Below are 25,552 nucleotides of genomic sequence, written 5' to 3'. Positions count from 1 at the left end.
CAACAACACCACAATATAACAATTAAAAATTTAAGGATTTAGTTAAAAATTAAATTTTTTAAATGCCTATAAAGCAAAAAACAAGTGCTGTCACACTAAATCTTTAAACAAAACGATGCAGATCTTTGTATGGGGAAGAAGTGAATAAGCTTTCAAAAACAAAACAAGAAGGATTTTAAGGAAGCTGTAGTCCTGTGAAAGCATATAAATAAAAAAATCATATAATAAATCTGATTAACAATAATGGTTTACATTGAATTTTTTCATTTCTATATTCTTAAAACCGAAGCATAACGAGTCGTCAAAATTGAAAAAGAAAACTTTGCTCCTCTTTATTCCAAGCCATACAAAAGTGTGCCAATGGAGCATCTGGACTCGAAATGAACACAGAATTTTTTTTTTGGAAGCCTTAGCGCAATTTATAATTGTACTAAGCTTTTCTAAGTAATCCGTGATGAAGTTGAGTACTTACGAGTAGAAGTACATTTTTTGACCGAAATCACATTTTCATTTCTCGACCATTAGGAAGGCGATCAAAGAGCTCCTGGTTTTGTGTTTCGAAATTATTGCAGATTCCAATCCAGCAAAAAAATTTTGAAGTTCTTCTTAAGCCACAACTTTAAAAGCACTTCTAAAAATGTCCTCCCAACGATGTTCTTTATTTTAACTGCACAGGAAGTTCATTTGAGTGAATTTTTTATAACTCGCTTTTTTCATATTTTTACTGGGAAATTTTATTGTTTCAAATGGGTTAAAAACAGATTAAAAATTAATAAAATAGTGCAAATTATTTAAATTTTGCCGAAAAAAAATGCTAAATCCTTTGTAAAAAAAATGCGAATTTTTTGAAAATATTTGATGTCAAACGTTCCGGACAAGCGTTATAATGCGTTAAAAATCATAAAAAATTTTGAAAATTATTTATTCGTCAAAATATCACAATCTTTTTTTATTCACATCCAAATCACTGGATTCGGATCACATCTTAAGAAGTGATATAAATTCTAATTCCTAACCTAATTCAGTATAACTGCTGTTGAAATGGTGGACATCCGTCCTATAACAAGCCCATCTTAAAATCATCGTTTCTGTGCCAATTTTGCACCACTTCCGGATTCAAAAATAACATTTTCACTACCTTTTTGGCGACGCTTTTTAGCTTGGAAGCTGATATGATAAACATTTTATACTATTCATACGTATTTTTCTATTTTTAATTATTACTGATTTTCTAAAGCAAAGCCTATTTCATTATTTGTTTTTAAAAAGTTGCCAACAATTTATTAGGGATTTTTGTTAGGAATTTTAATTTAAAGTGCGGATTTTTGGGGACCAAAGTGGCCTAATTTGGCGACAAGTGCCAGAAAAGTACTGGTAACCCTGATTCCTACGATAAAAATTGTTCATTGACACATTTGCATAATTTCAGGCGTCATTTTTTAACTATCTGGCAAAAAGTGCAATATAACGAAAGATGCATTGGAAATGTTCTTTTTGGATGGGGATGTAAAGCTAATTCGGATCCGAAACAATGAATTTTACATGGGTGAAAGTCGCAATTTTATGGGTCTGCTGCATCGATTTCGCATTTCAGACTCACTTAGACTATTCTGTACATTGCGACACCAGAGATGGTGAACTTTTCTCTCATCAAAGAGTGATGTCTGATTTTATGTTTAGCTCAATCACAAGAGAATTTCTTCTTATCCTCGAGACCTATTAGCGCTCCAAATTACAAATATCACCACATAGCAAAAAATATCACCAAAATATTTCCATTTAAAAAGTTGACATTTTTTTCAATTAATAATTTAATTGATACATTTAATTTTTAATCAAGGTAGAAACCTTGAGTTAATTAAGTCAATGATTGACAATTTTTAAATTTTTAATTAACAAATTAATTGATTCAATTAACATTTTAATAAAACTCGGAAGACTAAGTCAGCAAAAAAAGTGATGGAGTTTTTTTAAATAGAAAATTATTTCAATATATATATTTTTTTTATACCCACCACCATAGAATGGTGACGGGGGTATAATAAGTTTGTCACTCCGTTTGTAACATATCGAAATATCGATTTCCGACTATATAAAAAATATATATATTCTTGATCAGGGAGAAATTCTAAGACGATATAACGATGTCCGTCTGTCCGTCTGTCTGTCTGTCTGTTGTAATCACGCTACAGTCTTCAATAATGAAGCAATCGTGCTGAAATTTTGCACAAACTCGTCTTTTGTCTGCAGGCAGGTCAAGTTCGAAGATGGGCTATATCGGTCCAGATTTTGATATAGTCCCCATATAAACCGACCTCCCGATTTGGGGTCTTGGGCTTATAGAAATCGTAGTTTTTATCCAATTTGCCTGAAATTTGAAATCTAGAGGTATTTTATGACCATAAAGAGGTGTGCCAAAAATGGTGAGTATCGGTCCATGTTTTGGTATAGACCCCATATAGACCGATCTCCCGATTTTACTTCTTAGGCATATAGAAACCGCAGTTTTTATTCAATTTACCCGAAATTTGAAATCTTGAGGTATTTTATGACCATAAAGAGGTGTGCCAAAAATGGTGAGTATGGGTCCATGTTTTGGTATAGTCCCCATATAGACCGATCTCCCGATTTTACTTCTTGGGCTTATAGAAACCGCAGTTTTTATTCAATTTACCTGAAATTGGAAATCTAGAGGTATTGTAGGACCACAAATACGTGTGCCAAAAATTGTGAGTATCCGTCCTTATTTGGTATAGCCCCCATATAGAGCGATCTCCCGATTTGGGGTCTTGGGCTTATAGAAACCGTAGTTTTTACCCAATTTGCCTGAAATTGGAAATCTAGAGGTATTTTCGGGTCATAAAGAGGTGTGCCGAAAACGGTGAGTATCGGTCCATATTTTAGTATAGCCCCCATAAGAACGATCTCCCGATTTAACTCCTTGGGTTTCTAGAAACCGTAGTTTTTATCTGATTTGCCTGAAATTGTAAATATTCTGGTATTTTAGGCTCACAAAAACGTGTATCGGATTAAGTTTTTATCGGCCCATTTGGTAATGCCTCCATATAGACCGACTTCACTTCTTGAGGGTGTAGAAGGCGCACTGATCATGAAAATTGCTTGAAACTCAATGTAAAATTTCCAGATTTTACTTCTACAGATTTAAGATTTCAAATCAAGACATTATTTTATAATTTTCTTGCACACTCACAAGAGATGTTGATGATTCCTCTAAAACTCAAACAAAAATGGTTCTTATAAATCTAGAATCTTATATAGTCCTCATAGGTGAAATCTTTAAATTAAAAACCCCTAATATTTGGTTCATGGTGGGGGGTATTTAAGATTCGGCCCGGCCGAACTTACTGCTGTATATACTTGGTTTATAAACACAAAGTCAGATTAGAAAGTAATTGAAAATAGTTACCATTTTAATTCAAAAAATTACTTGAGTTTTGCAATCAATATCAATTAATTTTTTAGTTGAATCAATCAAAAAATTAATTGAGATTTTCAAAATAAATCAATTAAAAAATTTTCTATAGAAATAAAATTTTGACAAAATTTTGTATAGAAATAAAATTTTGACAAAATTTTGTATAGAAATAAAATTTTGACAAAAGTTTCTATAGCAATAAAAATTTGACAAAATTTTCTATTGGAATTAAATTTTGACAAAATTTTCTATAGAAGTAAAATTTTGACAAAATTTTCTATAGAAATAAAATTTTGACAAAATTTTCTATAGAAATAAAGTTTTGACAAAATTTTCTATAGAAATAAAATTTTGACAAACTTTTCTATAGAAATAAAATTTTGACAAAATTTTTCATAAAAATAAAATGTTAACAAAATTTTCTATAGAAATCAAATTTTGACAAATTAAATTTTGACAAAATTTTCTATAGATTAAATTTTGACAAAATTATCTATAGAATTAAATTTTGACAAAATTTTCTATTGAAATAAAATTTTGACACAATTTTCTATAGAAATAAAATATTTTCTATTGAAACAAAATTTTGACAAAATTTTCTATTGAAATAAAATTTGGACAAAATTTTCTATAGAAATAAAATTTTGACAAAAATTTCTATAGAAATAAATTGTTGACAAAATTTTCTATAGAAATAAAATTTTGACAAAATTTTCTATAGAAATAAAATTTTGACACAATTTTCTATAGAAATAAAATATTGACAAAATTTTCTATAGAAATAAAATTTTGACAAAATTTTCTATAGAAATAAAATTTTGACAAAATTTTCTATAGAAATAAATTGTTGACAAAATTTTCTATAGAAATAAAATTTTAACAAAATTTTCTATAGAAATAAAATTTTGACTAAATTTTCTATAGAAATAAAATTTTGACAAAATTTTCCATAAAAAATAAAATTTTAACAAAATTTTCTATATAAATCAAATTTTGACAAAATTTTCTATAGAATTAAATGTTGACAAAATTTTCTATAGCAATAAAATTTTGACAAGATTTTTGAAAAAAATGAGATTTTGACGAAATTTTCTATAGAAATAAAATTTTGACAAAATTTTCTATAGAAATACAATTTTGACAAAATTTTCATAAAAATAAAATTTTAACAAAATTTTCTATAGAAATCAAATTTTGACAAAATTTTCTATAGAATTAAATTTTGACAAAATTTTCTATAGAATTAAATTTTGACAAAATTTTCTATAGCAATAAAATTTAGACAAAATTTTCTATAGCAATAAAATTTAGACAAAATTTTCTATAGAAATAAATTGTTGACAAAATTTTCTATAGAAATAAAATTTTAACAAAATTTTCTATAGAAATAAAATTTTGACTAAATTTTCTATAGAAATAAAATTTTGGCAAAATTTTCCATAAAAATAAAATTTTAACAAAATTTTCTATAGAAATCAAATTTTGACAAAATTTTCTATAGAATTATATTTAGACGAAATTTTCTATAGGAGTAAAATTTTGACAAGATTTTTAAAAAAAATGAGATTTTGACAAAATTTTCTATAGAAATAAAATTTTGACAAAATTTTCTATAGAAATAAAATTTTTACAAAATTTTCCATAAAAATAAAATTTTAACAAAATTTTCTATAGAAATCAAATTTTGACAAAAATTTTTATAGAAATAAAAATTTGACAAAATTTTCTATATAATATTCTGCTAAATAATATTTGTTTGTTTGGTAGTTGGTTGTAAAACTTTAAAATTTTGGTAGATTATTTTGGTATTCTAGGCGGAAGGTAAAATTCACAAAAAAAGTATTGCGAAAACAGCCTAAAAAATGATTTTTAAAATACTCCATGAAAATGAAAATTAAGTTTATTTGTAGAAGAGTATTCTTGGATGAGCATTAAAACTTATCACTTGGATGTGAGACAGAAAGTGATCTCAATTATTCTCAATGTTAGAGGGGGCATTAATTAAGACAAGTGGCACATCGTTATAAAAAGGTGACATAAAAATGGTAATAATATGACAAAAAAACTGCAAAACACGCCATAGCAGAAAAAGGAGCAACGTTACCAGATGTGATGGATTTCTCCATTGTCTCCAGTACCAGCTGTCGGACGGACAAAAACGTAAGGTAAATATGACCTTGAAACCTTGCTCAAATAATTTGTACCAAGACGTATGGCGAATACTTCTACTGGCAGTGTAGAAGCACATATCCAGTCGTTCTAACCCTGGCTCTCTGTCCGCCTATATGGTCATTATGGTTTTTTACTATAAAATTCTTATTTTGGAAATTCTTAACAATTTTCGAAAAATTTTCAGAATTATTAAAGCCAAGTTGACCGTACTATACAAACTTCTCTTACATGTAAAGATATCCAGTTTTAGGTCAAATCACTTAACTATAAGGACAAAACGACTTCAAACTTTGCAGCGTCTTCTATGCTAAAAAATAGCATTCGTATTTTAAGGACATAAAACCTTTAGCCTCACGACAATATTTTTTACACTGTACCCATGATATGTACCCTCCAGAAAATAAGGATTGAAGTTATTTCACTTCAGTCATGCCCTTTGCCTAAATTCTCAGTCCCCGTACACTCAAAAATATCAGTTTACTAGAGAACCACAACAAGTAAAGGGATTATCTATTCTTTTAAACGTTTCAAATGCGTATTTCCGAGAAATGTAATCAGTCCTAGTTCATATGCCATGAAATAGGAATTTTTCTTTTCATTTTAAGCAACACTGCTGACTACTCGTTTCCCTTGGGAAAATCCTAGTCGCTTTGATTAATATCTTCATAGGGACCCAAAACTCTCAGTGTGTCACGAATCTCTGATTCATTTGTCCCACATGTAAGTTGTCGAACATGTTTTATCAACCACAATGACACATGTTTGAGGCCTTTATCGCTTCTTAGAACGAACATCCCTCGCTAACCACTGTGATGGACCTACCAAAACACAAACGAATGATATTTGAAAAATTCAGAAACTAACAACAACAACAAAAAAACAGTCCACATTTGATTGTGGTTAAGGGAGGACATTCTATTTTACAGTAATATTACGGAGGCTTTTTTTGGCCTCCAACTTGGTAGCTAAGCCAGGCATTCATCCATTTATTCAGCTACCCAGGCAGTAGTGGCAGCATAGAGTTTTCCCACACATAAATGAATTTACGGGTGTTGAACATCAAATTGAACAGCATGGGACATCACAGAAAAACAGTGTTGCCATCTCCTCAAGGCCAAAAAGCACCAAAAATATATTATAAATTCTAACAAACCACCTTCCACCACAAAATCGAAAATTAAACGCTATACAACTTTTGTGAATTGAATTTTAAGAAGTTAACGTGGGTATTAAGATCGAGTTTAGCTGCTAAAATTACCATTTTTCATAATTATTTTTCTTAAGTAATTCATTTTAAGGAATACAAACTTTGTGAAAATTTGCTTTTGGCTATTCCCCATCAAGTTCTAATAAAATTTGCAGCAAATATGCATAATTTTATGCCTTGTTTACTGATATAGTTTTCACATTAGCGGCAAAAATCGAACTTAGTACTCACCATTATGAACCGCTATTCAAGTATACACTTTGATCAGTTTTGATGCTTTCGTCCAATTCATTTTGATCAGTGATGTTTTTCAACTTTCAAAATATTAATATATGGAAGGAGTCCATTGCTTATTTCAGTTGTGCGTGCTTTTCTGAATCTAATACAAACGTTTTTAATGACATCTTTACCAAATTCAAAAATTCGACACTCATCGCTCGACTTTCCTACAGAATACCCTAAATAACAATATTAATTAACAAATAATCAATACCAACTTCATAACAATCAAATTCTATATTTGGCAATAAATTTTGAGTTTTTTCGGCTCTTGAAAGTCTAATCAAAATTTTTGTATCAATTAAACTTAATACTGTTCAAAATAAAACAAGCATATACGGCCGAATGTTCCGAAGCTTATGTACCCTCCACCATGAATTGCGTAGAAACTAAAATTTGGTAGATTATTTTTGGCTCACGCGGCAACCATGATTATGAACCGATAAGGACCAATTTTTGTGTGATTGGGAATCGCCTATATATAACTCTAGACCGATATGGACCAATTTTGGCATGATTATTAGCGGCCTTATACTAATACCACGTTGCAAATTTCAACCGAATCGGATGAATTTTGCTCTTCTAAGGGACTCCGGAGGTCAAATCTAGGGATCGGTTTATATGGGGGCTATATATAATTATGGACCGATGTCGACCAATTTTTGCATGGGTGTTTGAGGTCATATATTAACACCACGTACCCAATTTCAACCGGATCGGATGAATTTTGCTCCTCTAAGAGGCTCCGGAGGTCAAATCTGGGGATCGGCTTATATGGGGGCTATATATAATATGGACCAATTTTGGCATGGTTGTTAGAGACAATATACTAACACAATGTACCAAATTTCAGCCGGATCGGATGAAATTTGATTCTCTTAGAGGCTCCGCAAGCCAAATCTGGGGATCGGTTTATATGGGGGCTATATATGATTATGGACCGATGTGGACCAATTTTTGCATGATTGTTAGAGACCATATACTAATACCATGTACCAAATTTCAGCCAGATCGGATTTGGTTCTCTTAGAGGCTCCGCAAGCCAAATCGGGGGATCGGTTTATATGGGGGCTATATGTAATTATGGACCGATATGGACCAATTTCTGCATGGTTGTTAGAGACCATATACTAACACCATGTACCAAATTTCAGCCGGATCGGATGAAATTTGCTTCTCTTAGAGCAATCGCAAGCCAAATTTGGGGGTCCGTTTATATGGGGTCTATACGTAAAAGTAGACCGATATGCCCCATTTGCAATACCATCCGATCTACGTCAATAACAACTACTTGTGCCAAGTTTCAAGTCGATAGCTTGTTTCGTTCGGAAGTTAGCGTGATTTCAACAGACGGACGGACGGACGGACGGACGGACATGCTCCGATCGACTCAGAATTTCACCACGACGCAGAATATATATACTTTATGGGGTCTTAGAGCAATATTTCGATGTGTTACAAACGGAATGACAAAGTTAATATACCCCCATCCTATGGTGGAGGGTATAAAAAGCACCAAAAGCACTAAATGAAAATGCCAGAAAGCACCAAGTTGGTGCTTTTTTTGAAAAGGCACCAAAAAGGCAATTTGGTGCTTTTTAGAAATCAAAAAGCACTAAATTTGGTGCTAAAAGCACCAAATTGGCAACACTGCAGAAAAACCAAGTGCATGCGACACAAATATAAAGCTCTTCGTATGTGTATGAGTGGGTGTGTCACTGTGTATATGCAACTTAGGATAACCAGAGTTGCCACTTCAATTGCATGTTATAAATGAATGGCAATGGGCTGCCTAAGGAGTAGGTAAGTGCATGTTAGATAGAGTACTCAAAAAATTTTGTTTGTTTGGAAAATCCTGTGAATAAATATTCGTTTATGTGTGTGTGTGTGAGAATAAAAGTGTGCTTCATTGCCTAATGGAGTATTTTTACAACCAAGGACATGATTGTTCATACACATCATGTGGTCGATTTTTCGGAAGACTACCCACCACCCCCCTCCCACACCCCTTGTGCAACATTGTACATTCACTCATTCATTAGATTTCAAGCTCTTCCAAAAAACCGAAATCCGTTTCTGTTGGCTGCCTACATGAAATTGAAGGTTCCCTCCTGGCCTGGCAACTGTTTCATTTGTTGAGCTGTCTGACGTCGTTTTTATCAGACTTTGCTAAGGATTAAACTGATGTGGCCCCCATTAGTTTTGTTGTCCCAGGTTTTTAGTTTATCATCTTCATTTTGTGCAAAAAGCTTTTTATCCATGTAATAGGGGCAAAATGGATTTCACTTTCCCCAGCCTTTTGGTTTTTTGTGTATGTTTCAATACATGCTCGCACATGAAATCCACTCTTGACATTGTTGCAAATATATGTGTCTTAATAGAGGATTTTCTATATTTCATCAAGCCTTTGGGGAAAAGATTTACGGGATTCTTATTACTTTTAAATGAAATGACAAAAAGCAAATTAAAAAAGGTAAAGCAATAAAGGGTTTACAAAAAAAAAAAAACAGGGGGGTGGAATTTTCGAATAACATGGTATTTCTGTGGCTGACACCTTTAAACCTTTTGCTGATTGACATTAGAAATAAGGCCATAACTTAATAGGGATCAATTTATGGTTCAGTATAGAAATAATTAAAATTCACCAAACGAAAGTGAAAATCCATTCCATCAAAATAGCATCTTAGTAGAAAAAATCAATTTCCATCTTGATTGCTGCATCAAAAAGCAACCTTGTCGAATCTGAGCTCCTCAAAACCAAGAGTTATTATTGATGAATCTTTCCATCCTCCACGTGTAAGTGTTTGAAACACTTTATGGTCCAGCGAGGTCGTTGGACCTTACATAGGACATAAGGCAGCCACTTTACATTTTTGTTTATTTGGTCAAATTGATTTGTGCAAAGCCATTTAGACAGCGGAATACTTAGAGGGACGATCGTTACGGAACTGCCACATTTCTCATCAGCATCCTCTTCTTCAATAGAAATAAAATTTTGACAAAATTTTCTATAGAAATAAAATTTTAACAAAATTTTCTATAGAAATAAAATTTTGACAAAATTTTCTATAGAAATAAAATTTTAACAAAATTTTCTATAGAAATAAAATTTTGACAAAATTTTCTATAAAAATAAAATTTAGAGAAAATTTTCTAAAGAAATAAAATTTTGAGAAAATTTTCTATAGAAATAAAATTTTGTGAAAATTTTCTATAGAAACAAAATTTACAGAAAATTTTCTAAAGAAATAAAATTTTGAGAAAATTTTCTATAGAAATAAAACTTTTTATAGAAATAAAATTTTGTGAAAATTTTCTATAGAAATAAAATTTTTTGAAATTTTTTTATAGAAATAAAATTTTGTGAAAATTTTGTTAAAATTGTATATAGAACTAAGTTTAGAGAAATGTTTCTATAGACAAATTTTTTTTTGAAAATTGTCTATAGATAGAAAATTTAGAGAAAAATTTCTACAGGAACAAAAATAGGAGAAGGAATTTGGTAAGAATAATTCTCGTATGTAAATTGCATAAGAAATTAAGATAAAAGAACCAAATTGAATCATCTCACCCGGCCAGATCTCGCTAAAGACTATGGAAATGTGTAGTGGCCAACACTGAAACATATATGTATAGTCAGGCTTGCGAGATGGGTATCTGGCATTTTCTTTTCAGTAACTTGATGATGTCAATTCCCTTAATCTTCCAGTCCAATAAGCTCGAATAAATATTGTGATAATTTCTAGTTTAGATGATTTGGACATTGAACCAGCCTGCATTGATATCAGGCTAACATGGAAATGATAGGAGCAAATATTCTATAGAAACAAAATTTTGCTAAAATAAAACTAAAATTTTGAGAAAATTTGCTATAGAATAAAATTTCGAGAAAATTTTCTACACAAATACATTTTTCAGAAAATTTTCTGTAGAAATAAAATGTACAGAAAGTTTTCTGTAGAACAAATATTTTGAGAAAATTTCTATAGATATGAAATTGTGGGAGGGAGCCACCGTGATGCAATGGTTAGAATGCCCGCCTTGCATACACAAGGTCGTGTGTTCGATTCCTGCTTCGACCGAACTCCAAAAAGTTTTTCAGCGGTGGATTTTACCACCTTAGTAATGCTGGTGACATTTCTGAGGGTTTCAAAGCTCTCTCTAAGTGGTTTCACTGCAATGTTGAACGCCGTTCGGACTCGGCTATAAAAAGGAGGTCCCTTGTCATTGCGCTTAACATGGAATCGGGCAGCACTCAGTGATAAGAGAGAAGTTCACCAATGTGGTATCACAATGGACTATAGTCTAAGTGAGCCTGATACATCGGGCTGCCACCTAACCTAACCTAACCTAATTGTGGGAAAATTTTTTATAGAAATAAGATTTTGAGAAAATTTTCCCTTTCGGTTTTCTATTGAAATAAAATTTTCTATAGAAAGAAAATTGTGACAAAATTTTCTTCAGAAATAAAATTTTCTATGGAAATAAAATTTGGACAAAATTTTCTATAGAAACAAAATTAAAAAAAAAAATCTATATAAATAAAATTTTAAGAAATTTTTCTTTAGAACAAAAAATTTAATAAAATTTTCTATAGAAACAAAATTTACAGAAATATTTGTATAGAAATAAAATTTTGAGGAATTTTTCTATAAAAAATAAAATTTTGAGAAAATTTTCTACAGAAATAAAATATTCTATGGAAATAAAATTTTGACAAAATTTAGAGAAAATTTAGAGAAAATTTCCTATATAAATACAATTTTAAGAAAATTTTCTTTAGAACAAAAAATTTAATAAAATTTTCTATAGAAACAAAATTTACAAAAATATTTCTAAAAAAATAAAATTTTGAGGAGTTTTTCCATAGAAACAAAATTGTGAATAAAATATAACATTTTGAGAAAATTTTCTATAGAAATAAATTTTTACCAAAATTTTCTATTTCAGTTTTCAATTGAAATACAATTTTCGATACCCAAAACTCTCAGTGTATCACGAATCTCTGATTCGTTTGTCCCAGATGTAAGTTGTCGATCGTATTGTATCAAACATATAGATATATTTGAGAAAATTTTATATGGCAAAAATTTTGACAAAATATTCTTCAGAAATAATATTTTGAGAAGAATTTCTATAGTAATGAAATGTTAACAAAATTTACTAAAGAAATAAAATATTCTATGAAAATAAAATTTTGATAAAATTTTCAATAGAAACAAAATTTAGGGAAAATTTCCTATATAAATAAAATGTTAACAAAATTTTCTATAAAACCAAAAATTTAAGAAAATTTTCTATAGAAACAAAATTTACAGAAATATTTCTAAAGAAATAAAATTTTGAGGAAATTTTGTCAGTGTCTCACGAATCTCTCATTCGTTGGTCCCACATGTAAGTTCTCGAATATATTGTATCAAACATATAAACATATTTGAGAAAATTTTATATGATAACAAAATTTTGACAAAATATTCTTCAGAAATAATATTTTGAGATAAATTTCTATAGAAATAAAATATTAACAAAATTTTGACAGAATTTTCGATAAAAATAAAATTTTGACAAAATTTTCTATGGAAATAAAATTTTGACAGAATTTTCGATAAAAATAAAATTTTGACAAAATTTTCTATGAAAATAAAATTTTGACAAAATTTTCTATGGAAATAAATTTTGAGAAAATTTTCTATGGAAATAAATTTTGAGAAAATTTTCTATGGAAACTTCTGTGAAAATTTTCTACAGAAATAACATTTTGACAAAATTTTCTATAGAAATAAAATGTTGACAAAATTTAGCAACCGTCATCCTAACATGAAATACTTTTTTTTTGACTAAAGTCAACTTGACTTTAATAATTCTTCAGAATTAATAAAATTGTCTTTAATTTTTTTTTAACTTTTTGTATATTGACTGAAAAGAAAAAAGAATTCACAAATAGGAGAAGTTTTTCAAAACTTTATTTTAAAATTTTTTTTTCAACTTCAAGTCGAGTATGAATTTGGAAGCTTATGTTGTCATTCATACGTTGTTAAAGGATTTTGATAGCACCGTGGTGCAATGGTTAGCATGTCCGCCTTGCATACACAAGGTCGTGTGTTCGATTCCTGCTTCGACCGAACACCAAAAAGTTTTTCAGCGGTGGATTTTACCACCTTAGTAATGCTGGTGACATTTCTGAGGGTTTCAAAGCTTCTCTAAGTGGTATCACTGCAATGTGGAACGCCGTTCGGACTCGGCTATAAAAAGGAGGTCCCTTGTCATTGAGCTTAACATGGAATCGGGCAGCACTCAGTGATAAGAGAGAAGTTCACCAATGTGGTATCACAATGGACTGAATATTCTAAGTGAGCCTGATAGATCGGGCTGCCACCTAACCTAACCTTGATAGCACATGAAGAAACACGCTGAAAAAAACGAATGAATCAAAATTTGCTTCCTATTATCAAGTACGCAAAACTCAAATTTAAAGAAGAATTGTATCTTAAATGTATCCTTCCTTCAATTCTCCGCTTCTGTGGCTCGGAATCAATACAAAAATGAAAAGGCAAAATCTTTGGAACCGAGCATGCTTTGTTTCCAGTGTGGCATTCGTATTTTAAGGACAACAAATCATTGGGCTCACGACAATACTTCTTCAGTGCTATTAGCTCTACTCAAACTCTTAAAGAGCTGTGAATTCTCTCTGCATCCAGTGTAAATGCCTTTAGGCCTTCATCTTTATTTCATTTTCTTAAGAAAATGTAGCATACTTTGAGGCTTTTTCATCACATTGTCTGCAATTTAATTACAAAATCGATAGATAGGCAAAAAACAACGCCCCGGTAAAAATCGCTGACACGAATGTGGGTCCCCAGCCACAAAGGATAAAAGCACCAGAAAAAAACAACAACAGGGAAAAAATCAAACACATTTCATTTGTTCACCGCAACACAATGGCAGCAAAAAAAAAAAAATAAGAATGTAAACATAAACGGAAATAAGGAAAAAGAAAAAGTGTAGACACCATAAAAAACTTACTCACAAAAGAAATATTAGATAATATCAAACAATTATTTACACTAAATGAAGCCAATCGAACAGTAATGAATGTAGAACTGAAGAAAGAAACAATCCAAGGAAGATAGAAACTTTTGCCTTGAACTCATTTTGCCAAAGAGAGAAAAACAAAACAAAATTTTCACACACACACACACACACGTACACATAAATAACCACAGAGATCTAAAGGAAAATGTAGAGCAAAGTCAACACCTACATCGATAAGCAGACAGAGGCAATGAAAAGCCATGGCCCATACAACATAGACAGAGCGAAGACAGAAACACGTACTTGCAACAGATACACCCGTAGCGACAACACTTTCAACACTTTGAGAAATAATTTTAATGTTGGCATTGTTGTTTTTCTTTTCCTCCTGCCAGTATTGGCAAAGATTCTCTAGGCTCTGGCAGCCAAGAAAACCAAGAAAGTTTTGAACAAAATTTACTTACCAATGATACCGACTGAATTATACCCTCCTTTGTGAATTAAATATTTTTATATGACGATTATCCTTGTCTGCAAAATACAAGAACAGAGAAAAAATAGATTTCAGAAATTAAAAATAAATAAATATTGCTTTTTTGTAAAAAGTAAGGAAATAATGTTGATATAAAAGTAGGTCATAAAAAGAAAACTAAAAAATGCCGTTAGACGACTTGATTTGCAGAAATGATTGATATTTCTCCTGCCTTCTCCATGAATATGTCTGGAACCATAACAATAATATTGAGGCTTTTTTGGAGCCACGTATATACTGCAAAAGACCCCTACGCTTAGTCATATTTCGGCTTACAGCCTGTCAGAACTGAAACCATATTAAGAAACAAATAGAAAGAAATAACGAATTACACAATAAAATGTAATATCTGATTTAAAATAAATGTAGTCCAATAAAAATTATTGTTTGTTTTTTCGATTTATGCTAATTTTTTAATGAAATCGGAAATATTAAAATAGCATCATATCTGAAGAACTAAGGCGAAATGAATGAAGCGGATTCTTGAAAATATGACTTCCGCCCTATGACAAGCCCATGTAAAATTCATTGATTCTGAACTTAGTCTAGATTTAAAGCTCCCTAAAATTGTTCTAATGTCCTTAAGTGAAGGTCGAAACCTTTGGCTCTAAAATTAGGTTAGGCCCCCCATATATCAGGCTCACTTAAACTATTGAGTCCATTGTGATACCACAGCGGTGAACATCTCTGTTGTCACTGAATGCTACCCGATTCTATGTTTAGCTCAATGCAGTGTAACCACTTAGAGAAGCTCTTAAACACATCCCAACAAAAAAAGCATCGCCAAGAAAGTAATGAAAATGTTCTTTTTGGATCCAGAAGTGGTGCAAAATTGACGCAGAAGCGATGAATTTAACATGAGCTTGTCATAGGATGGAAGTCGTCCATTTCAACAGCGGTTGCACTGAATTTGCATCACTTCATGTAAATTAAAAAATTCTGTGATATTTTGTCAAATAAATAATTTTTATAATTTTTTGTAATTTTTAATGGATTCTAACGCTTGTCGGAAAGGTTTGACCTTAAATATTTTCAAAAATTCACAATTTTTTCAGATTAGATTTAGCATTTTTTTGACAACATTTAAATGATTTGTACCATTTTATGAATTCTTACTCCGTTTTTAACGTATTTGAAGCAAAAAAAGTTAAAATTGTCCATTGAAAGTATGAAAAAAACAAGTTATAAAAAATTGTATTAAAAGAACTTCCTGGGTAGTTAAAATAAAGAACATCGTTGGGAATGCATCTTCTGGAAGTGCTTTTAAAGTTGTGCCTTTGGAAGAACTTCCAAATTTTTTTGCTGGGATAGAAATGTCACCAGCAATACTGAGAAAGGATAATCCACCTCAGAAAAAATTGTTGTGTTTAGTTTGAACCTACGACCTTCTCCAAATTTTAGTTTAATTGAAATTTTTTGCAAAATTTGGTTTCTATAGAAATTTTTTGCTAAATTTTATTTTTATAGCAATTTTGTGCTATATTTTATTTCTATAGAAAACTGAAGTACCTCTTAGTTTGCAAACTCAAGAAATCTACCAAATCTACCAAAACTTCAAGAAATCTACCAATCTGCCAAACAGTAAAAAATCTACCATTTTTGATGGAATTCTACCAACAGTGGCAACCGTGATTGGGGGGCCACCATCGTGGGAAAATTTTTGCAAAATTTTATTCTAGAAAAAATGTTTGTAGATTTTAGTTTAATAGAAAATTTTTGCAAAATTTTATTTCAATAGACATTTTTTTGCAAAAGATTTATTTCTACAGAAAATTTTTGCAAAAAAATTATTTCTACAGAAAATTTTTGCAAAATTTTATTTCTATAGAAAATTGAAGTACCTCTTAGTTGGAGAGGAATGTTTTACTACAAACACATCAAGAATTCCACCAATCTACCAAACAGTAAAAAAATTTACAATTTTTTATAGAATTCTACTAACTGTGGCAACCGTGATTGTGAGCCACCATGGTGCATATATATGGGGAACACAGTTGCCATTTATGCCAAAAATAATATAATTCGAAGAAAATTTTTCCACAAATCTAAATATGTATTTCTATAGAAAATTATGTTCAAATTTTATTTCTATAGAAAATTTTTGCAAAATATTATTCATACAGAAATTGTTTGCTAAATTTTCAGTTAGAAGTTTTTTCAAAATTTTATTTCTATAGAAAATTCTTGCCAAATTTTATTCCTATCAAAAATGTTTGCTAAATTTTAGTTTAATAGAAAATTTTGCAAAATATTATTTCTATAGAAATTTTTTGGAAAATTTTATTCCAATAGAAAATTTTTGCAAGAATTTATTTCTAAATAAAACTTTGCAAAATTTTATTTCTATATAAATTTTGTGCTAAATTTTATTTCTATAGAAAATTGAAGTACCTCTGAGTTGAGGAGGAATATCATGCGAAATCTACCAACACATCAAGAATTCTATCAATCAATCAAACAGTAAAAAATGTAGAATATTTGATAGAATTCTTCCAACTGTGACATGATTGGGAGTAGAGGTGTGCTCGTGACTAATAGTTGAATCACTTTCACGCACACTCACGCACGATATTTTTTGGTAGGACTCACGCATACTCACGAAAAGAAAATTTGTACTCACGCACACTCACGCACGAAAACGTCGTGACTCACGAAAAATATCGTGACTCACGAATAATTTTATGATTAATTTACCTTACCGAAGTGTCTGAAAACATGAGCATTATTAAAATCGAGAGTGTTATAAAAGACTTAACATCCCAGGTGTCACTAAAATTGTATTTGAATTTAACTCTTAAGCGTTTTATGTTGGTGAGCAGGAATATTTTCGTGAGTATAACTCGTTACTCACGCACACTCACGAAGATATTATTTTCGTGGCTCTCGCTCACGCACGCCATTTTGGTTTGTTAATCACGCTCACGCACACTCACGCCGTTGCCATGAGTGTGACTCACGCGTGAGTCACGAAAATTTTCGTGAGTCACGACAATTTCGTGTCACGTGCACACGTCTAATTGGGAGCCACCATGGTACATGTATTGGGAGCACAGTTGCCATACGTGCCGAAGAAAATTTTGCCACAAATCTACAAAAAAATGTTAGTATTTCTATAGAAAATTATGTTCAAATTTTATTTCTATAGCAAATGTTTGCAAAATATTATTCCTACAAAAAATCTTTGCTTAATTTTATTCCTATAAAAAATCTTTGCTAAATTTTAGTTTAAAAGAAAATTTTTGCAAAATTTTATTCCTATAAAAAATGTTTGCTAATTTTATTTCTATAAAAAAATTTTGCAAAATTTTATTTCAATAAACATTTTTTTGCAAAAATTTATTTCTATAGAAAATTTCAGGAAATTTTATTTCTACAGAAAATTTTAGGAAATTTTATTTCTACAGAAAATAAATTTTTAGAAAATTGAATTACCTCTTAGTTGGAGAGGAATGTTGTGCTAAATCTACAAAAATATGTAGAATTCTACCAAACAGTAAACAATCTACCATTTTTGGTAGAATTCGCAGCCGTGATTGGGAGCTGCTTTGCAGCACTCATTGATAAGAGAGAAGTTCACCACACAATGAACTGCATAGTCTAATGGACTGGAAATGGAATGGATAACCTAACCTATTGGTCCATATTCACATAAGTCTTCCGAACACCAAAAAGTTTTTCAGCGGTGGATTTTACCACCTCAGTAATGCTGGTGACATTTCAGAGGGTTTCAAAGCTTCTCTAAGTGGTTTCACTGCAATGTGGAACGCCGTTCGAACTCGGCTATAAAACGGAGGTCCCTTGTCATTGTGCTTAACATGGAATCGGGCAGCACTCAGTGATAAGAGATAAGTTCACCAATGTGGTATCACAATGGACTGAATAGTCTAAGTGAGCCTGATAATCGGCTTCAGGCAAATGTGGCATTTTTTGGCGACCATTGACTTTGTCTTCGGCCAAAACAGGAAGCTTCGGTCCAGCTCTAAAATATACTTTTTACGATCGAAAGTCATACATTTGGATATGTCACAAACAGACTGGCAAGCTTATTATATTCCCTTTTTTTTCTTGTGGCGCTCTGGATCAGAAAAAAAAATCAACGAATATATTGCATTTTAATACTTGTTGATTAAAACTTTTCCACCGGTTATCTTTTTTACGACTATAGTTCGTTGTATTTCGATATTTACAATTACGGCATGCGTTAACCATCTTTAGTTATGTAGGTGTTATTGGTGGCTTCTTTCGGGTTTTCGCTTTCTCTTTTGGCAATAAATTACAAAGAAAGTTCGATATCTCTCAAAGAATATTGTGTATGTGTGAGTGTATTGGTGGGTAGAAAAAATGATATTGGCTTGGAGTGGAGTCGGAGTAATTTGGTACAAGTGTTACTTCCCGTCTTTAGTTTGCAATTGCAATCAGACTGTTATGGAAAATTTTTGACCTTGGGAAGAAGGACCCCCGACTTGCCTGATTTAAAAATAATGGTCCCCATGATCTATGGTCTCAGATTATAGCAACAAAATTAATCGATATCACCTTTCACTTTTCATGAATATGGGATACACAATTTTTCATCGAATTTAAATGAGAAGTATAAGATACCCCTTAGAAACCAAAGAAAATTCTTGGGGCAGTAGAATTTTAAACCTCAGAGAAGATCAATAAATGCCCCAAAACACTGTAAGAATTTAAGGCTCCTAATATTCATAGAACTCTAAAACACCCATATTTTCCTATGGATGGCATATTTAGTGATTTTCGTCATTTTACTTCCACACCAAAAATATTTCACATATGTCCAAAGAATTTTCTAATCTGTGTATAAAAGATGCGTGTCTTCAAGAAAGTTTTGGCCAAATAATTCCATTGTAATAACTGTGTGTGAAAAATGTCTGTTAATAGAAAAACCTTGCTCCATTGGTCCCACACTCAAGCAAGTTGAAAATAAACTTACAATGTGAATAAACCCGGAAATTTTAAGTATTTCATGTTTTCCTTTGGGCCTTTTGTTATCCTAACGGGAAAATATTACCAAAGTGATGGACGACGACGACGATGGCTCGATATTTAGTTTTAACCCCATTACACTCTTTCTGTTATATGCCAGTGTGTGTGTGTGTGTGTGTGTGAGGTGAAAACTTTGAAGTTTCCTTTGCCTAACACAGAGTGTGTACCTCAAACCCCTTGGAGGAATTTTCAAGTCTTTTGTATTTGCTCTGGAAATTCCTGGCGAGGTAAACATTTGTGATGCTGTGTCATTTGCCAATGTACATCACAGTTGCCTTGTTTCACTCTGTCGCGATTCTCTATGCTTCCTACTTTGGTATTTACATTGTCGTTTTCTTTCTAAAGTTGGTCCACCGGAAAGTTAGCATACCTTAAGGGGTTTTAGCGTAAACTTTGTCCTCCATTACGTGCTCGCGTATGTTTTTTTACCTTTTTGGGGTGGCCTTTTTCAATTGAGGAATAGAGAGAATAGCATACAAGAAACAATTGCAATCTTGAGATATGTCAACTAACAAAGGGACACAAACGGCAGGCCACATAGAAACCAAAGAAAAACAAAAATTTGTTCCCAAGTTTATAAGGTTCAGAGGAATAACAAACAGCTGCAGTTTAGGTAAGAAATAGGAAGTAGCCTATAAGAAAAACTTTTCTAAGGTATTATAGGAACTACAAACATTGTCGGGTATTGCATTCAACTATCGCAAAAAGGAAATAAGAAATGGATAGATTAAATAATGGATTGGTTGTAAGGGTGCTAACAAGAAGAATTTGAGAAGTGAGCTATAGCTAAAATTAATTGAAATTGGGATGAAACTTCATCCGGGGTGAATCTCTAAGTGGAGCATAAAATAAATATTAGCTACACTTAAAAACAAAACTAAATGATAACCAATGACAAAATTTTCTATAGAAATAAAATTTTGACAAAATTTTCTACGGAAATAACATTTTTACAAAATTTTCTGTAGAAATAAAATTTTGCTAAAATTTTCTATAGAAATAAAATTTAGACAAGATTTTCTATAGAAATAAAAATTTGACCACATTTTCTATAATAATAAAATTTTGACAAAATTTTCTATAGAAATAATAAAATTTTGACAAAATTTTCTATAGAAATAATAAAATTTTGACAAAATTTTCTACAGAAATTAAATTATGACAAAATTTTCTACAGAAATTAAATTTTGCCAAAAACTTTCTATAGAAATCAAATTTTGACAAAATTTTCTATAGAAATAAAATTTAGACAAAATTTTCTATAGAAATTAAATTTTGACAAGATTTTCTATAATAATAAAATTTTGACAAAATTTTCTATAGAAATAAAATTTTGACAAAAATTTCTATAGAAATTAAATTTTGAATAAAATTTTGGCAACATTTTCTATAGAAATAAAATTTTGACACAATTTTCTATAGAAATAATATTTTGACAAAATTTTCTATAGAAATAAAATTTTGACAAAATTTTATATAGCAATAAAATTTTGACACAATTTTCTATAGAAATTAAATTCGTTTTGTTTGTTATTGTTTGTTATTGTTTGTTTCTCTTCAATCATTATTGCTGTTTTTGATTTCAGCTTAAAACCATGCATTGACTAAACTACAAGTGTAGCTTAACCAACAGAGGAAACAACCCAGCCAACTACATTCAAATCGATGATTTAAGTTTAGGCAGTAGCCGACTATCAAACCTTTTTTTTCGTAAGGTTCAAGTGTAGTTCTCTTTGGGTTGAGTGAATTACCCGAATTTATTCTGATAATTGGTTGATAGTTTTGCTGCAAGTAGAGGATGCTGATGAGGAATGTGGTAATTCCGAAACAGCTCTACATCCAACCATCTTGCAGTCTATAGGGATTTGCCCAAATAAATTTGACAAGAATACTTTTCCTCTATTGGTTAAGCTACACTTGTAGTTTAGTCAATGCTGGTTTTAAACTGAAATCAAAAACAACAATATAGAAATTAAATTTTAGCAAAATTTTCTATAGGAATAGAATTTTGACAAAATTTTCTACAGAAATTTTCTATAGAAATTAAATTATGACCAAATTTTCTATAGAAATTAAATTTTGACACAATTTTCTATAGGAATAAAATTTTGACAAAATTTTCCATAGAAATGAAATTTTGACAAAATTTTCTATAGAAATAAAATTTAGACAAAATTTTCTATAGAGATAAAATTTTGACATAATTTTCTATAGAAATAAAATTTTGACAAAATTTTCTATAGAAATAAAATTTTGACACAATTTTCTATAGAATTTAAATTTTAGCAAAATTTTTTATAGTAATAGAATTTTCTACAGAAATAAAATTTTGCTAAAATTTTCTACAGAAATAAAATTTAAACACAATTTTCTATAGAAATAACATTTTAACAAAATTTTCTATAGAAATAGAATTTTGACAAAATTTTCTATAGAAATAGAATTTTGACAAAATTTTCTATAGAAATAAAATGTTGACCAAATTTTCTATAAAAATAAAATGTTCACAAAACTTTCTATAGAAATAAAATTTTGACAAAACTTTCTATAGAAATAGAATTTTGACAAAATTTTCTATAGAAATAAAACAATTTTCTATAGAACTTAAATTTTGGCAAAATTTTCTATAGGAATAGAATTTTCTATAGAAATAAAATTTTGCTAAAATTTTCCATAGAAATAAAATTTAGACACAATTTTCTATAGAAATAAAATTTTGACAAAACTTTCTATAGAAATAGAATTTTGACAAAATTTTCTATAGAAATAAAATGTTGACCAAATTTTCTATAAAAATAAAATTTTGACACAATTTTCTATAGAAATAGAATTTTGACAAAATTTTCTATAGAAACAGGATTTTGACAAAATTTTCTATAGAAATAAAATTTTGACAAAAATTGCTATAGAAATAAAGTTTCGACAAAAACAGAATTTTGACAAAATTTTCTATAGAAATAAAATTTTGACAAAAATTTCTATAGAAATAAAGTTTTGACAAAATTTTCTATAGAAAACTTCACCGACAAAGTGTGTTTGCAAATTCACTTGGGATTTTTTTAATTTGGTAGATTTGTGGTAAAATATTCTTCAAATTTTGGTAGATTACTTTTGACACGAATGGCTGCCGTGGATGCCATCCAAGTATGTTAGCTGCTTCTCAACCCGCACCAATTAGAATTCAAGCGACTTTAAAAGAATCCACGGACATTCGGTAAACTCAAAATAGTACTTGAATTCAATCAGCATCTTAACGTGGAGGGATTGGACGAGGAATTTTTTCATGTCTCGTAATAAAAGGACAATTTTCTTATATTTGACCAAATTTATCTAAAATCATCTAATTGTCATGAATTAAAATAAAGTTAAATCGCCTATATACATTTCGTTCACTTTTTTCTGAGGGTACTATTTCTACTCAGGTCGTTTTTATTTCAACCCCAGTCTCATAGCTGTTTGACCGTTGTGCTACTTTACAAACAAATTTTCTACGTTTTTTCATAAGATGACATTGCTCTGCCACAAAATGCCACCTTTTTCTCATATTATGCCACCTCTTTTACATATTATGCCACTTTTTATTTATTTCGTTTTATATAGTATTTTTTTTAATTTTTTGAGCTTTTTTACTCTCTCACATCATAGAACTTTTAATCTGCCTGAAAATATGCAACTCTTTCAATGGAAATTGGTTAAACCAACTAAAAAAAAAATTTTTCAATTGAAAAAAAAAATATATAAATTTGATTATTTCTGGTTAGTAATGATTGTCATTGAATTTGCTATGTCCTTAAACCAAATTAGTTGAAGCACAAAATATTGCCGTTAGAATTTTTTTATATTTTATATGAATTTTTATATGTTTTTTTTGCCACATTTTTACTTAAAAAACGCCGTTTTTTACATTTTTAAGCCGCTAACATCCAAACTACTTACCCGATTTGAAAATTTTCTGAGAATGAGTTGTAGACGGCTCAATTTTCTTTAATTTGAGTAGTATTAGGATCAAAAAGGTCAAAGAAAACGAAAGATATGCTCAAAATTGTAGGTGTACCTCCAAAACTTAAAAAAAATTATATCTCGAAAACCAATCGACAGAAATTTTTTTAAAAATCATTTTCGTGTTTAGTAGGTCATAATCAATAAGAAAAAATATGCTAGAAACAATTCACAAAATGGTTGTTGGCTGGTGAAACCGAACACCTCTTGAAAGTAGACAATTGTGGTGAGACGTTTGCTATATTAAATATTCAATTAAAAATTTAATTGATTCAACAATTTTTTTAATTGAAACAAAAATCAATCACAACAATAATAGTATCAATTAATTTTTTAATTGGATAAATTAACTTTTTAATTGACCTTCAATTAATTTTTTAATTGATACTATCATTTCTGTGATTGAAGACATTTCAATTAAAAATTAATTGGATCAACTAATTTCGTGATTGAATCAGAAATTTTTTTTTGTGTGTAGAACCTCTCAAAGGTCAAGAAAAGTTAGACGACCATTCTGAAGCGTTTCACTGTATCTGTTTTTTTTTTGTGTTTTTCACAAGTATGTAAACATCATATTGAAGCCAAAAAAAATTTTCCCCATTAAAGTCTTTTTGGAATTTTCTAATGCATATCATGAGGGTGTTCTAATTCAATTTTCTTTACATTCAATTAAGTTTTAATTTGATTTTGTAAATATAAAAATACAATTTTTTCACAATAAACACTTAACCTATGCCATTGAACACACATGATGGCAGCATGCCCCATCCTTCGAAAGAGAAACGAGAGAAAGCATAACGAGATAGGAAACCATCCCACATAGCATTCATTTGTCACTAACTGACTTTTGACTCTGTCATATGGAAATGGGTGAGGGAAGGTTTAATGAATTTACTCTTCGATAGTGATAAATAAATAGAAACGTTTGCTATTTACATACCGAGGCAAATATGATAAAAAAGAACTTTTAATTGAAATCAAAAGCATATGTAGCATACTTTGAGGCATATCGAGGACCAGAAATGTAGTATACTTTCTGGAGCCAATATAAAATATATGTTGGGTAGGTATCTGAATCATCTAAGTTTCTGCCTACAAGAGCATTATAAATCATTGAAGCATATGTTAGTTTCAGTTAATAAATCAAATTAGCTACAACATTAAAATCTGAAATACACCAATGCACACACACTCCTTAGCCTCTCGAGAAGATGCCTAGACCACACTTTTCGCAACATTCTCCTTCTGGATCTTATTAAATTTGCCTGCATTGATTTTTCTATTTTTCCCCATTTTACAGTCACTTTGTTTCATACTCACGGTTGGTGGGGAGAGGTTGAAGTCTCCACAAAAATGTGATGTGATGTCTTGTGTCGGTTTTCGGTTATTCCATTTTGAACATGATTTGGGCTGTGAAGCCAGAAACCAACCGAAACAAACCAGCCATCTGAGCACAAACATGTTTCCACCGCATAATGACAGCTATCAATCAATCTTGAGTTGTCTCAACTCAAGATGAGGGTGTTCGAAGAACTGACTAGGGGTTGGAGATCTCAGTAGTTTTTACCAGGCTCTTGGTTTTTGTCATTTATATTTCTCTCTTGTTGTTTTTATTGTTTGTTTTTGGTTTGATAATGGTTTCTTGTTCAAGTTAACGGAGCCTTAAATAAGTTACCATAAATATTCGTTTTTCGAGAAGAAAGGCCTTGTTCAAAATGTGATTTTAGATTTGAAAAATGGTAGAAGGAAGGACCTTTTGGCCACCCAAAAAAACGAAGATATAGGAAGGACATAACCAATGGTCTGATGCTTGAGCAAATAATTTAAGCATATGACATCAATCGCCTGACTGGTGTCGTTGTTTGTCCATTTTTATTGTGTGACACTA

General features: G+C 30.4%; 1 protein-coding gene across 7 annotated transcripts in view; it reads right to left on the bottom strand.

Annotated features, from left to right (window-relative positions):
- nrm (neuromusculin) overlaps nucleotides 1-25,552 on the bottom strand; it is an 837,985-nt gene that overhangs the window by 723,417 nt on the left and 89,016 nt on the right. For all 7 annotated transcript variants that reach the window (XR_012722287.1, XM_075308260.1, XM_075308254.1 and 4 more), the window contains exon 2: nucleotides 14,591-14,657. The gene's annotated coding sequence lies outside the window, so the exon portion shown is untranslated. The remainder of the gene's footprint in view (nucleotides 1-14,590; nucleotides 14,658-25,552) is intronic.

This window comes from Haematobia irritans, chromosome 4, assembly GCF_050003625.1.
Source record: "Haematobia irritans isolate KBUSLIRL chromosome 4, ASM5000362v1, whole genome shotgun sequence".
NCBI lineage: Eukaryota > Metazoa > Arthropoda > Insecta > Diptera > Muscidae > Haematobia > Haematobia irritans.
The sequence above is the reverse complement of the archived record's forward strand: the minus strand, read 5'-3'. Positions and strand labels throughout refer to the sequence as shown.